Source organism: Lissotriton helveticus, chromosome 6, assembly GCF_964261635.1.
Source record: "Lissotriton helveticus chromosome 6, aLisHel1.1, whole genome shotgun sequence".
NCBI classification, from domain to species: Eukaryota; Metazoa; Chordata; class Amphibia; order Caudata; family Salamandridae; genus Lissotriton; species Lissotriton helveticus.
This window is the reverse complement of record NC_136067.1, coordinates 688,244,939-688,256,944: the sequence shown is the minus strand read 5'-3', so window position 1 is coordinate 688,256,944 and position 12,006 is coordinate 688,244,939. Positions and strand designations below refer to the sequence as shown.

The 12,006-nt window shown below is 44.7% G+C and overlaps 1 protein-coding gene across 2 annotated transcripts in view; it reads right to left on the bottom strand.

Annotated features, from left to right (window-relative positions):
* MRAP2 (melanocortin 2 receptor accessory protein 2) overlaps positions 1-12,006 on the bottom strand; it is a 1,067,096-nt gene that overhangs the window by 323,409 nt on the left and 731,681 nt on the right. The gene's annotated exons all lie outside the window — the stretch shown is intronic.

Genomic DNA, 12,006 nt, shown 5'->3' with positions numbered 1-12,006 from the left:
ATTGAGGGACATCGAAAATGTGGAAACTGCATTGCCTGCGGAAACACCCTAGAAGGCACAGAATTTGTACATGATGGGATAAGATGGAAGCACACAGGTTGCTTGGCCTGCCATTATAAGCACTAATAGGGCTCTGCAGGTGACATCATGCCAGGTAGGGGTCACAGCCACAAGAGAAAGGATAAGGATCCAGAAATTGCGCAGCTGCTAAAATTGGTCTTAGCACAACTTAGCAGGGATGAGGAGGGGAGTGATGATGATCTGGGGGAACAGGCCCCAGTGTCTGATGAGGAGCAACCATTAGAGAGTGGTCTGGGGGACCGCCCCCGTAGGAATGGGGTTCCACCCAAGGCAGCTTTCCCTCCCTTAGTTAAGAAGCCTAGGACACAACAGCAAAGAGGAAGGGGCGAGGGCAAGAGTGGGGCAAGCAGGAGTAAGAAGGGCAGGTGTCAGGAAGGGCAGGGGGTAGTACTGGAGACTGCGCTACCAGCAATGGCCCCCCCACTGCCAGATTCAGGGGTCCCTCCCCTTCTCTTAACAGTACCCTCAGTACCATCATTACCGGGCCTGCCTTCTCAGCCAGTGCCTGATGCGCAGCCTGTCCCTAGCACCTCTGCATTATCCCTCCCAATTATTCAAGCACCTGCACAAGTGGTCCAAGGGAATGATGTGGGGACCATTTTAGCAGAAATCAGGGGAGCATTGAAGGCGTTAGTGCCAGGGCCCAGTGCCTCAGAGCCTGTAGTAGCAGAAGTACTGCCGGCCATAATAGCTCCAACACCCCTTACACAACTGGAGGCAACAGCGGGAGGGTCCCAGGATCCCACAGCTAGTATCCTAGCTTCGGTAGCTACTCTTTTGGGGCAACTGGCAGTGCCGGCGGGGGGAACTCAGCCCAGTAGCAGGGCAGTTGCGCCATGGGCACCGAAATCCGCGGCTGAGAGCGCGCTGAGCAAAATTAGTAAATAGGTGGCGCTCCTTGTCAAGATTCAGGACACGAAAACAGGCACCACCAGTCAGGTGGCGGGCCAGACGGTCCCCGCCCCACCAGAGGCATCAGTGACCGCAGCAAGTAAGACAGTGGTGACCTCTAACAAGGACTCAGTTGGTGGGCCTAAAGCGGTAGGGGGTCATGATACATTGTTATCTAAACCTGGGAAATTGAGAACACATGTTGCTCTTGACACAAGAGAAAAGATTTGGAAGGGAGAATATGTAGATATCTTCTCATTGATCAGGCCTAAGAGGAGGGAGGTGGAATTTAGAGAAAAGGAAGGAAAAGAAGGGTCCTTCAGAGATAGGAGACCAAGGGTGGAAGAGTACATTAGGAATTGGCTGTTTGGACATAAGCTGCCCACGCCAGTAGACATTGGGAAACTGATTTTTGGGCGGAATCAGTATCCAGACAGGTCAGCAGCCAGGATGTTGTACCAGGGGTTTTTCTAGGGGTTTTTGCATCCCGGCACAGGGCGTCCCTCCAGTAGATCGCTGTAATAACCTGCTATCAGCACGCATGCATCCCACGGTAGTGTCGCAGAAAGTTGAGAAGGAGCGAGCACTCGGTCGGGTTGCTGGCCCCTTCCCCTATTGCCAGGTTACGTGTGTTCGCCGCTGGGCGTGGTTCCTAAGAAGGAGCTATGTCAATTCAGGATGATCCACAACTTGGTAGCTCCAAAGGGGGCATCGGTGAATGACACCATTGACCCGTCCTTGTGTTCTGTGACTTACTCCTCCTTTGATGTGGCATTACAGAAGTTGCGGGATCTTGGGCCAAATGCTATTATGGCTAAAACAGATATTGAATCAGCTTTTCGCCTTCTGCCAGTGCACCCAGAGGATCATCATTTGCTGGGCTTCCAATTGAATCATCAATTCTATTATGACATGTGCATGCCAATGGGGTGTGCAGTGTCTTGCAGATACTTTGAAGCATTTAGCTCCATGTTACAGTGGTTGTTCACACTCAAGACAGGTTGCAGAGAAGTGGTGCATTACTTAGACGATTTTATGGTCATGGGCCCAGCAGCATCTGGCGCGTATGCGCTGGCTTTGGAGAAATTAGTGGCTATGTTTCATGAATTTAAAGTACCGTTGGCTCCGGGCAAGACAGTAGGCCCAGACACATGCATGTCTTTTTTGGGAATCGAGATTGACACAGTGCTAGGGGAATGCAGGCTGCCATTAGACAAGGTACAGGCTTTTTCCCTAGCAATTGAGGCAGCATTGGCTGGGCCTAAAGTTACTCTGCACCAATTGCAGGTGTTGGTGGGCCAGCTCAATTTCGCCCTTCGTATCATACCAATGGGGCCCCCTTCTCAAGGTCCATAGCTAGGGCGATGGTGGGACTAACCCAGAAGCATCACCATGTTAGCTTACAGTCAGAGGTGAAGGAAGATTTGAAGCTGTGGCGCAGCTTCTTGAGCGACTTCAATGGGAAAGTAGTGTGGCCAGCGCCGCCGGTGTCAAGTACAGAGCTGGGCTTGCTCACAGACTCAGCAGGCAGTATTCTCTTTGGCGCAGAGGTGATTGGCCGGCAGAGTGGCATGACAGTGGTTTGACTAGAAACATAGCCTTTGTGGAGTTATTCCCAATTATAGCGGCAGTGATTGTTTGGGCGGAACGCTTTGAGAATAAGTATAATGAGAATAAGTCAGTGGTGTTCTGGTCAGACAACATGGCAGTAGTGGAAGCAAAAAACAGGCGGGGAGCTACATGCAAACATGTTCTCAGAATATTGAAACACTTGGTGTTGGTCTGCTTAAGGCTGAATCTGTTGTTCAAGGCGGCGCACATACCAGGGGTAGACAGTCAAGCTGCTGATGCTTTGTCTCGTTCCAAGTTACAGGATTTCCAGAGATATCACCCGCAGGCGGAGGAGCAGATGACAGGGTTCCCAACATCACTGTGGAGGATTGGAGCCCCGCGCTAGCGGGGCTGGTAGGTGCCTCACTGTGTAATCGCACTAGGAGATCATACCAACAGCAATTTATGTCTTAGAGGATGTTTCTGCAGAAAGCGGGTATAGCGGGCTTATTTTCTGCCAATGCGATATACAGTTTTTTGCAAATGCTGAGGGATCAGGGCAGGCCAGTCTCTTATGCTAGGGCTCATGTGACAGCGGTGGGTTTCTTTGCTAAGCTCGCGGGCGAGCGCGACCCAGGCGCATCCTTTGTGGTCAGGAAAGCCCTGTCTGGGTAGGCCAAGTTGGAAGGGCCCAAAAGTGATAGCCAGAGGCCCTTAGACATTAGAACACTGGGGGACATCCTGGAGTTCCTTCCTAGGGTCTGCAGCTCGCCATTTGAGAGCACACTATTTGGGGCGGTCTTTTCCCTGGCCTTTTATGGGGCGTTCCGGTTGGGGAAATTATGGGGACTTCCAGATCAGACCAGGCGGGGGGCCTCCAATTCTGTGACACCAAGGTAACACCTGGGGGTTTAGCAGTAACCTTAAAGAAATCTAAAACTGACCAGATGGGGAGGAGGGCAACAATCCATCTTGGTCCTGCTCCCGGGGTAACACTCTGCCCGGTGGCTCTGATGCAGGCATATTTGGCCATTCGCCCTGCTGGGATGGGGCAGGCTTTGCTCATACATGAGCAAGGAGATTGCGTGTCACAATACCAATTCAGGGCAGTCTTTGGGATGGCGTTAGCGGGGCTGGGATTGAGGTCAGCAGGTTATTCTTCACATTCCTTTAGAATTGGGGGGTGACATTAGCAGCTGGGGCAGGCATACCAACTGAAACTGTGAAGAAGGTGGGGCGCTGGTCATCCGATTGTTTTAGACGGTATATCTGGCCTGAATTGTTATGACCTAATGCTCACACAGTGGTCATGCCTATGCCTGACTTTTACATTTCTCTCCTGTTTATTAGTATGCCGGCAAAGTTGGTGTGGGTATTGGTACAAACAAAAGGGAGGTCCCCTCACTAATCCAATATGGGACGGGGGAAGAATATTCACAAATACAAGGGTCCCAGTCAAGGAAAAGGGCTATTAAATCAAGCTAAACACAAGTGTAGATACTCAGATCTAGATGGTAGTTCCACCATTTCAATATACTGCTATAGACAAAAAACGTGTCAAAAAACATATAGGTTTCTCCTAAAAAATCATCAGCATTTTATTAAGTACAGTATACAATCATGTATAACAAATTCATAAAAACAATAATTAAAATCACATATTAAAATAGCATTTCTTTTATACTAATAACAATATTCGAGAAGTAGTTGTCGACGCAGTGTTTGGGTTTTGTGAGAGTAAAAACACCTTCTTCAGGACAATTCTAAATAACAAGAAACATAAAATTACACACATATAAAATGTCATTCATGTTATCGCAGTTCACAAGTGGCACTATATTTTTTATATCAACACATATAAGTAGCATCTTGTTCCTATCTGAGCAAGTATTACAAAAACAATATGATCATTAACAGAGAAATATATATCTCTATCCAATAGTCACATTTGTATTTAAACTCATTGTTCTTCCCAGGGGCTGCTGTCACAACTCCTAGATGTCTTTTAATTAGATTACATACCTCAAACTAAAATTTTCAAGAGGTACCAGAAAAGAGTCTTGCTTTTGTTTTCTGTTCTTGAAGTCATCAGGACCCAAGTGGAAATATATGGGTACCAATCGTCACTTTTGTGTCAATATCCTTTGTGAGACACAATAGTGAATAGTTTATAAAAAGATTTACTAAAAAATTTCAAGGAACTGAAAATATATGTACACACAGAATATTTATTGCACATGTACCTTAAAACGTGAATGTGATGATTCATAAACGTATAGCGGAGCTACCAGTATATTGTATCAGTCATATGGCAGATTCTAAAAGGCTTTTAAATAAACAGGAATTGTTATTCACACTCATAGTGCTATTCCAACTGTAATTATACCCCAAGGTTACCGTGCAACGCTTACCGTTTAAAATCAGGCAAAGGAGTATATCGCTGAAACCACAATCAGGTTTTTGCCTATATCAACGACATGTAGTATATAGGGGTTGTCCTCCCATATTAAGGCAATATATTTGCCACTCTGTAAGGGTAAATAGTAGGATATTTTAAAAAAATGTTTCCTAGATCATCAATTTAGACTGTATTTCCATTGTTTAATATTATACTCGTCTCGCGTTGGTCCCTATCACGTTGGTCTCTATCGAATGATATTCTATTGCAGTTGCAGGTAATCATAAGTAATATAATGATGAACTAAGGTTAACAGAAATTGTCAACTGTTAATTAATCGTTTACGGGCCATCGTATATGTAACAGATGGTCGAAAAATCGCATAGACATACGTGTCTTGGAGCGGTAAATTAACGAATCACAGATTTGTTTAGCCAAATTGTCTGGAGACATCTTCGCTTAGCCAAACAGAAATATCTATATGTAAAGTGAGTCAAGAATACTATAAAATCACACTTAAGTGGCGGTGGTGGTTACCACTGCGTAACGTCCGGTCTATCTTTAGAGCGTGTTATACATTCTGTCATTAATCAACGTTCTTTTTATACAGGGCCTACTATTGCTCTAACCGCTGCCGACTAAACGTTAAAAGGTGAGAGGGCAGTTACATAAAAAGCGGAGAGCTCCTGCCGGTCCAACTTTACATTCACTGATAAAATTTCATCCGGCCTCCCTGCTCCGTCTGTACTCGATCGTTTCTCTTGGTGATTGAAAAACATCCAGGAAGATCGGGAGCTTAAATGTTTGCCGTCTACCAATCGGCACCCTTCTACTGTACCACGTGACGGTTCGTACGTCCGTGCGTAAAGCGCCATTTTTTCTTTTTTCGCGCACTTTATCGGTTAGTCTAATCTGACAGAAAAGCATTGTTGCTGTTCTGCTTCTTAGCGCACTTTACCATTGTATCTTTAGGGTTTAAATGAGCAAATTGCACTATACATGCTGGAGTCAATTGAATCACACGTGTACATTGTCTAACTCCATGCCGGAGTTTGCAACTGTATCTTCCAGGTTTATGAGAGCAGTTTGCACTTAAAATACTAGAGACAATTGAATTACATATTAATTGCTAATGATCCATTGTCTAAAAAACATTTTTTCACAAATCTCTGTTAAGAGTTTCTAAAAAGTAGTTGCACTGCAATTGCTGTAGTAAGAGACCATTCGGTTAAAATGACTCAAGATGTAAATTGATGTATGTATCATTGTGGGAAGTATTATATCGACACATGCTTCTAGTAGTGATAAGGCCGCCATAGGTTAATATGTCACTCTAGGATCTTTAAAAAATATATTGAGGTTAGAGAACCATTATTGTGGGTATTGGGGCAATTGTTCGTGCGGCACGCCACGGTGCGGTTGCAGCAGCGGCGAGTGGAGAAACCACCGGGCTTGAACAGGCCAGAGTTCCTATGGCGGGGCGTCGGGGGCATGCGGATTTGGCACCTGCGGCGGCTGGTGGAGGAGATTAGGACGCACGAGGGACAGAAGTCCCCGGAGTTAATTATCATTCACTTGGGCGGCAACGACATGGTTGATCGAGGACGCCTTGCGGTCAAGGACGCCCTGCTGACGGAGTTTGCGTGGCTCGGTCGGGCCTTTCCCCGGGTCCGGATAGCCTGGTCTTGCATGATTCCACACCGGTCATGGGGGTTCCGGAGTAGGATCAAGAGCCTTGAACGTGTCAGTCAGACGGCTCAATGGGGAGTTGGCCAAGTTGTTCTCAGTGAAGGGCCGCTTGTGCCATATCCCACACCGGATGATCCACAGAGATGTGATGTTTCATCAGGATGGTGTGCATTTGTCCGACTTTGGCACAGACATATGGATCAGAGGAATATGGTATTTTGTGCAGAACTTATTGGACGGTGGGGAGGGTGACCGACCTGGGGACCCTGGTCACCCTTGTGGCGGTAAAGTGGCCTGAGAACATTTATATGGACTTACAGAGTGAACGGGAGTCCTCCTTGCGTGCTCCCTAGGCCAGCACTGAGGGGAGAGACGGTAAGCTCTCCACAGGGAGAATGAGGCCACCGGCTGGGGAGGCAATGGCGCCAGGTTACGAGCCTCCTGGGATCCTGGGCAGCCTGGTGGTCGAGGGGTGGGCCCCGGATATGGCAGACAAGGACTAGAGGGCAGGGGCCCATCACTCAAGGGCGCAGGTGGGTTGCACCTTGTGTGGGGTGATCAGATTTGGAGATGCGAGCCAGAGGGCCCCTTAGTGCTGGGGGAAAAGTAAGTAGTAGAATTGAGAAAAACTTTGAATGTCAATATTAAAAATGCGTTATTAATTTTATCAATTTGAATATATATTGTTTAGTTATGTTTATGAATACTGAAATTAAACTTGGCCGGTTTACACCCACTCTCTCTCTGATGTATGAATTTGATTGTGGGTTGTGTCATCTGACTTGGCGGGCGGGGCAGGGGAGCATGTTCGGGGGGCCGGACCCTATGAAAAAGTGCGAAGTTTGAAGAGCGCGCCCTTAGGGGCCGGCCCCCCGGCTCCTCGCCACACCGAGGATAGCTTAGGCGGCCGGGATAGCCCTATGGGCGACAGGCCAGGAAGTACTTCTGGTTCAGGGGTGACGCACGTCCGGTGTAGGAGAGGGCAGAGACTCAGGCCTATTTAAGCTCTGGGAGATGTGGTCCCGGTCTCTTTCCTCGCCTGCACCGGACGGGCGGACCCTGGACTGGGCGCCTCAAGCTGTAAACTCCCACCCACCCGTCCCTTAGATCAGTAGTTCGAGGGGGGGGCGTTTTTGCGTTAAAGAGGACTGAGAACATTTACATGGACTTACAGAGTGAACGGGAGTCCTCCTTGCGTACTCCCTAGGCCAGCACTGAGGGGAGAGACGGTAATCTCTCCGCAGGGAGAATGAGGCCACCGGCTGGGGAGGCAAGGGTGCCAGGTTACAAGCCTACTGGGATCCTGGGCAGCCTGGTGGTCGAGGGGTGGACCCCGGATATGGCGGACAAGGACTAGAGGGCAGGGGCCCATCACTCAAGGGCGCAGGTGGGTTGCACCTTGCGTGGGGTGATCAGATTTGGAGATGCGAGCCAGAGGGCCCTTTACTGCTGGGGGAAAAGTAACAAGTAGAATTGAGAAAAACTTTGAATGTCAATATTAAAAATGTGTTATTAATTTTATCAATTTGAATATGTATTGTTTAGTCATGTTTATGAATACTGAAATTAAACATAGCCATTTTACACCCACTCTCTCTCTGATGTATGAATTTGATTGTGGGTTGTGTCATCTGACTTGGTGGGCAGGGCAGGGGAGCATGCTGGGGGGTCCGGGCCCTATGACTAACGACCTGTCACTCTCTACGCAGAGCCGGTCTTCGAATTCATTAAGAGACACAGAGTTTCTCTTTTCAGCTGCTTCAGCTGAAGAAAAAGGTAGGCACACAAAAGTTGGATGATGTAGCCTTGTCCTCTTTACACATCACAATGGCAGTAATAAATAATTTTAAAACATGGCTTCTTTTCCTACACAGATAAAGAAGCATTGAACGGACACAAAATACACCACTGTCCAGGTACTCTAATCAGTTTGCAGATTTCAAGAGGAAGCTATAAGTTAAAAAGAGAGCACTAGTTATTCAGCCTTTTAAAATATTTTTTTCATTCATCCTAATTTCAGAAACCCACATTGCTGCCTAAATTCAAGAGCCCTGACAAGAGTCCGCATATTAGATATCAGAGACTCGAAACGAGTTGGCTTCCCTATGATTTGTGATATGAACATGGAGGAATTATGAATTTATTTTTTTGTCTATATATGGAAGAAAAATCTCATGTATTTGACATTAATGCTTTCCCCGTGTTTTTCTATGCTTTCGCAATTGAAACGTTGATTCACACAATATTGTAGTATATTTATGAAATAATATCTAGATGTGAAATTGATTTATGTCTTGGATGCAACAGACAACATAAGGCGTCTAAGATATTAGGATGTTTTATTGAAGATTTTTCACGCTAATTATATTTTCACAAGAACGTTGATTTAGATTGTGCAGTCAGAACACAATTTTTTTGTTTAATGTTTGGTTTATTAGATGCACATACGTATTTTCTGTACATATGCTTTATTGTCTTTTTCTACTACAAATGTGCAACAAAGAATTCTAACAAAAAGTTGAATAAAAAGGTATAAATAAAGTACCGGCTCAAATGAAAGAAATAGTTTGGTCTAGTGTCAATTAAAAACGTCAAAATGATTCAGGTCCTGGCACACTTTCCTGTTGCCTTTCTTTTTGGCATTTCTTCCAATAAATTTCTGCAGGGTGGACCTGCTGAAATCTTTCAAGGGAAAACGTGAGGAGCAATAATTATTGCACAACTTAGAGTTCTGATCTATGTGCCAACTCCTTTAGAGGAATCAAAATGAATTCCCCAGCTCATAATCAGGAAGTAAATAAAAAACCTGTTTAAAAAGGAAAATACAAGTTTTGTAAACAATGCAAGGTAAAGGGATTTGAGATGTCTCAGGGCACTTAGGGGCCATGGAGAGATATAGACTATTGGCATAGGTATTGAACAGAACGCCATGTTGGGTCAATAAGGCATACATATTAGTGATAAACGCCTTAAAAATGGCAACAGATGGTTACTTCTTAGTAGTGAGAAACATGATTGGGTTCTTGCAGTCTAACAGGACTGATGGGGATTTTCAGAAATTAGGGGTACAAACAGCATAATGAGGGCAAGAATTCAAATGGTCTACTACAGTGGAGGCACCATAGAGCCTGACAGGTCGCTAAAGTAAGAGAGGATTAAGTGCAAGAGGTGAGTCTTTAGATCGTTGCGTAGTTTCAATACGGCACTACCCAGCAAGCTTCAAATATATTGTCTCTGTCAGTAATGGCAGATGGCCAGTAAATTCTGGGATGCCAAGTTCAGGTGATCTGGTGTAAAGTATATTAGGAAATCTTTGGACAGGTACACAGGAGTTCCTAAATGTATGCCTTGTGGACAATGCAGAAAGCCTTGACTTTCACGCTCTCCGTAAATGGCAACCAATCAAGAACTTTCAAGGAGTATGAGATGTGGGCTTGCTGTTTAGGCTGAAATTGAGCTAGGAAGTGGCAGTCTGGGTTGTTGGGAGTTTTGAAATGTCTTTTTTGGAATACCTGATTAGAAAGCATTACAATAGTCTACACAAGAGAGGACAAGTGTTGATCCTACTAAGGCAATTTTGAGTTGAAGGTGGAGGTGAGGGCTGATAACCAGGAGGTTGCTGTGCAGCACAATTGCCTTATTTATGAGGCCTTATGCCACTGTTGCATCACTTTCTTTGGCGCTGCAGTGATGTAAACATTGCCCCACACTGTGCCATATTTACAAAGTGACGTATCTAGGCAGATGCGTCACTTTGTAAACCCCTGTGCTGCATTACACCTGCGTCAGGTATAACATATTCAGGGTGGGCGATCCCCCATAAAAAAGGTCCGTAGAAGTGGCCTACATGCGTAAGGACTGACGCAGGCCACTTTACATAGTACTCACCCATGTGTAATGACACATTGCTGTAGTTTCATCTGTTTTGCGACACAGTCCATTAATGCGTCATTACTGCACCACAAGATACGCCAGGATTCCTGACGTATCTGGTCAACCCCTGCGACATGGAACTCCATACTGTTAATAAGGCGCATCCTTGGTGTCGCAAGGAGTGCGCACTGAAAAATGTTGCATTGCTGTTTTCAACTAGCGATGAGACTTTTCATAATTGAGGCCCAAAATGTGCAAATATTTATACTATTGTTTTCATGAAATAACGAGTCTCAAACGTTTAATTTTTGTGAGCAGTTGTATGAATAAAACAACTGCAGAAATAAGGATGTACAAACAGCAACAAAAGCATTTGTGAACCAGAAAAAAAGCTAATACATTAAAATGTGAAGAGGATACTGCTTTGGATTGCTCAATATAACCTTGGCTCAGTCTAGGGCATATTCATCCCCTCAAAAACAAACAACCAACAATAGAACAGCCATCTATAGTATAATCTTTGCAGTAAATATAGCAAACGGTGTGGTACTGAATACTGAAACATCATAACGTGTAATGAATACAAATCCATCAGGTTTGAGCACTATTCAGATACCAAGGCCTTAGTCACATGTTTAGCAGGCACTGACATCGAAGTTTAGGCACATTCATTGTTTCCAGCCACATATACAAACCGTATATCAGAAACACAAGAGCAACCCATATGTCCACGTGAACTGTGTAATAGCTAGTCAGCTGGAAACAATTGTTCACAAGGTACTCATTTTAAAGAAAAGTTTATCGCTTGTTGCAATTATATGATTTTTTGCAATCACTCTCTCATGAGCCTAAACACGGAACACTACAATCTTGAAGTTTAATTTAATTTTCTCATTGTTGTATTTACCTAATTTTTATTAATGAAGTAGCCCTAAAGATGTATTAGTTAATACTTGCTTCAGCTGAAGTGAGTAACCTTTATTTGTAAATGCAAACAGCTAAATAAAAACGGCTCACATATCACAATATATATTGATAATGCTTGCGCAAATATTAAAAAATTAAAAAAAGGTGACTTATGTGATCCAAGTGAAATTACCATAACCAACATGTAGTAAAACACAAGTGACTGTATTAAAAACAAGCATTTGCAATGCAATCGGTCTCGCCTTTGGGGCCATATATGTATTTAACTATGCAGCAAATTAGCCAGGGTGCTGAAACATCTACTGTTCTTTAACATGGAAGGAAAGTAAACACTAAACTACGTGACACGCCAGGTATGGGAACACTTGAAGAGAAGTATTGCCTTTCAGCGGGAAATGGTATGGTCCAAAGCTCTGTTTTTAATATAAAATCAGGGCCTTTGGTGGTCATATCACTAAAAATACAATATTTGAAAAAAATATTATTGTCTAAGGGTGCTCTTGGCCGACAATTCCTATGGACTGGAATCTGTAGAATGCTAAAGTGATTCTAGTGTTTTACTGACCTCTGCTGGTCGTTTTCTATCAAGGAAGTTA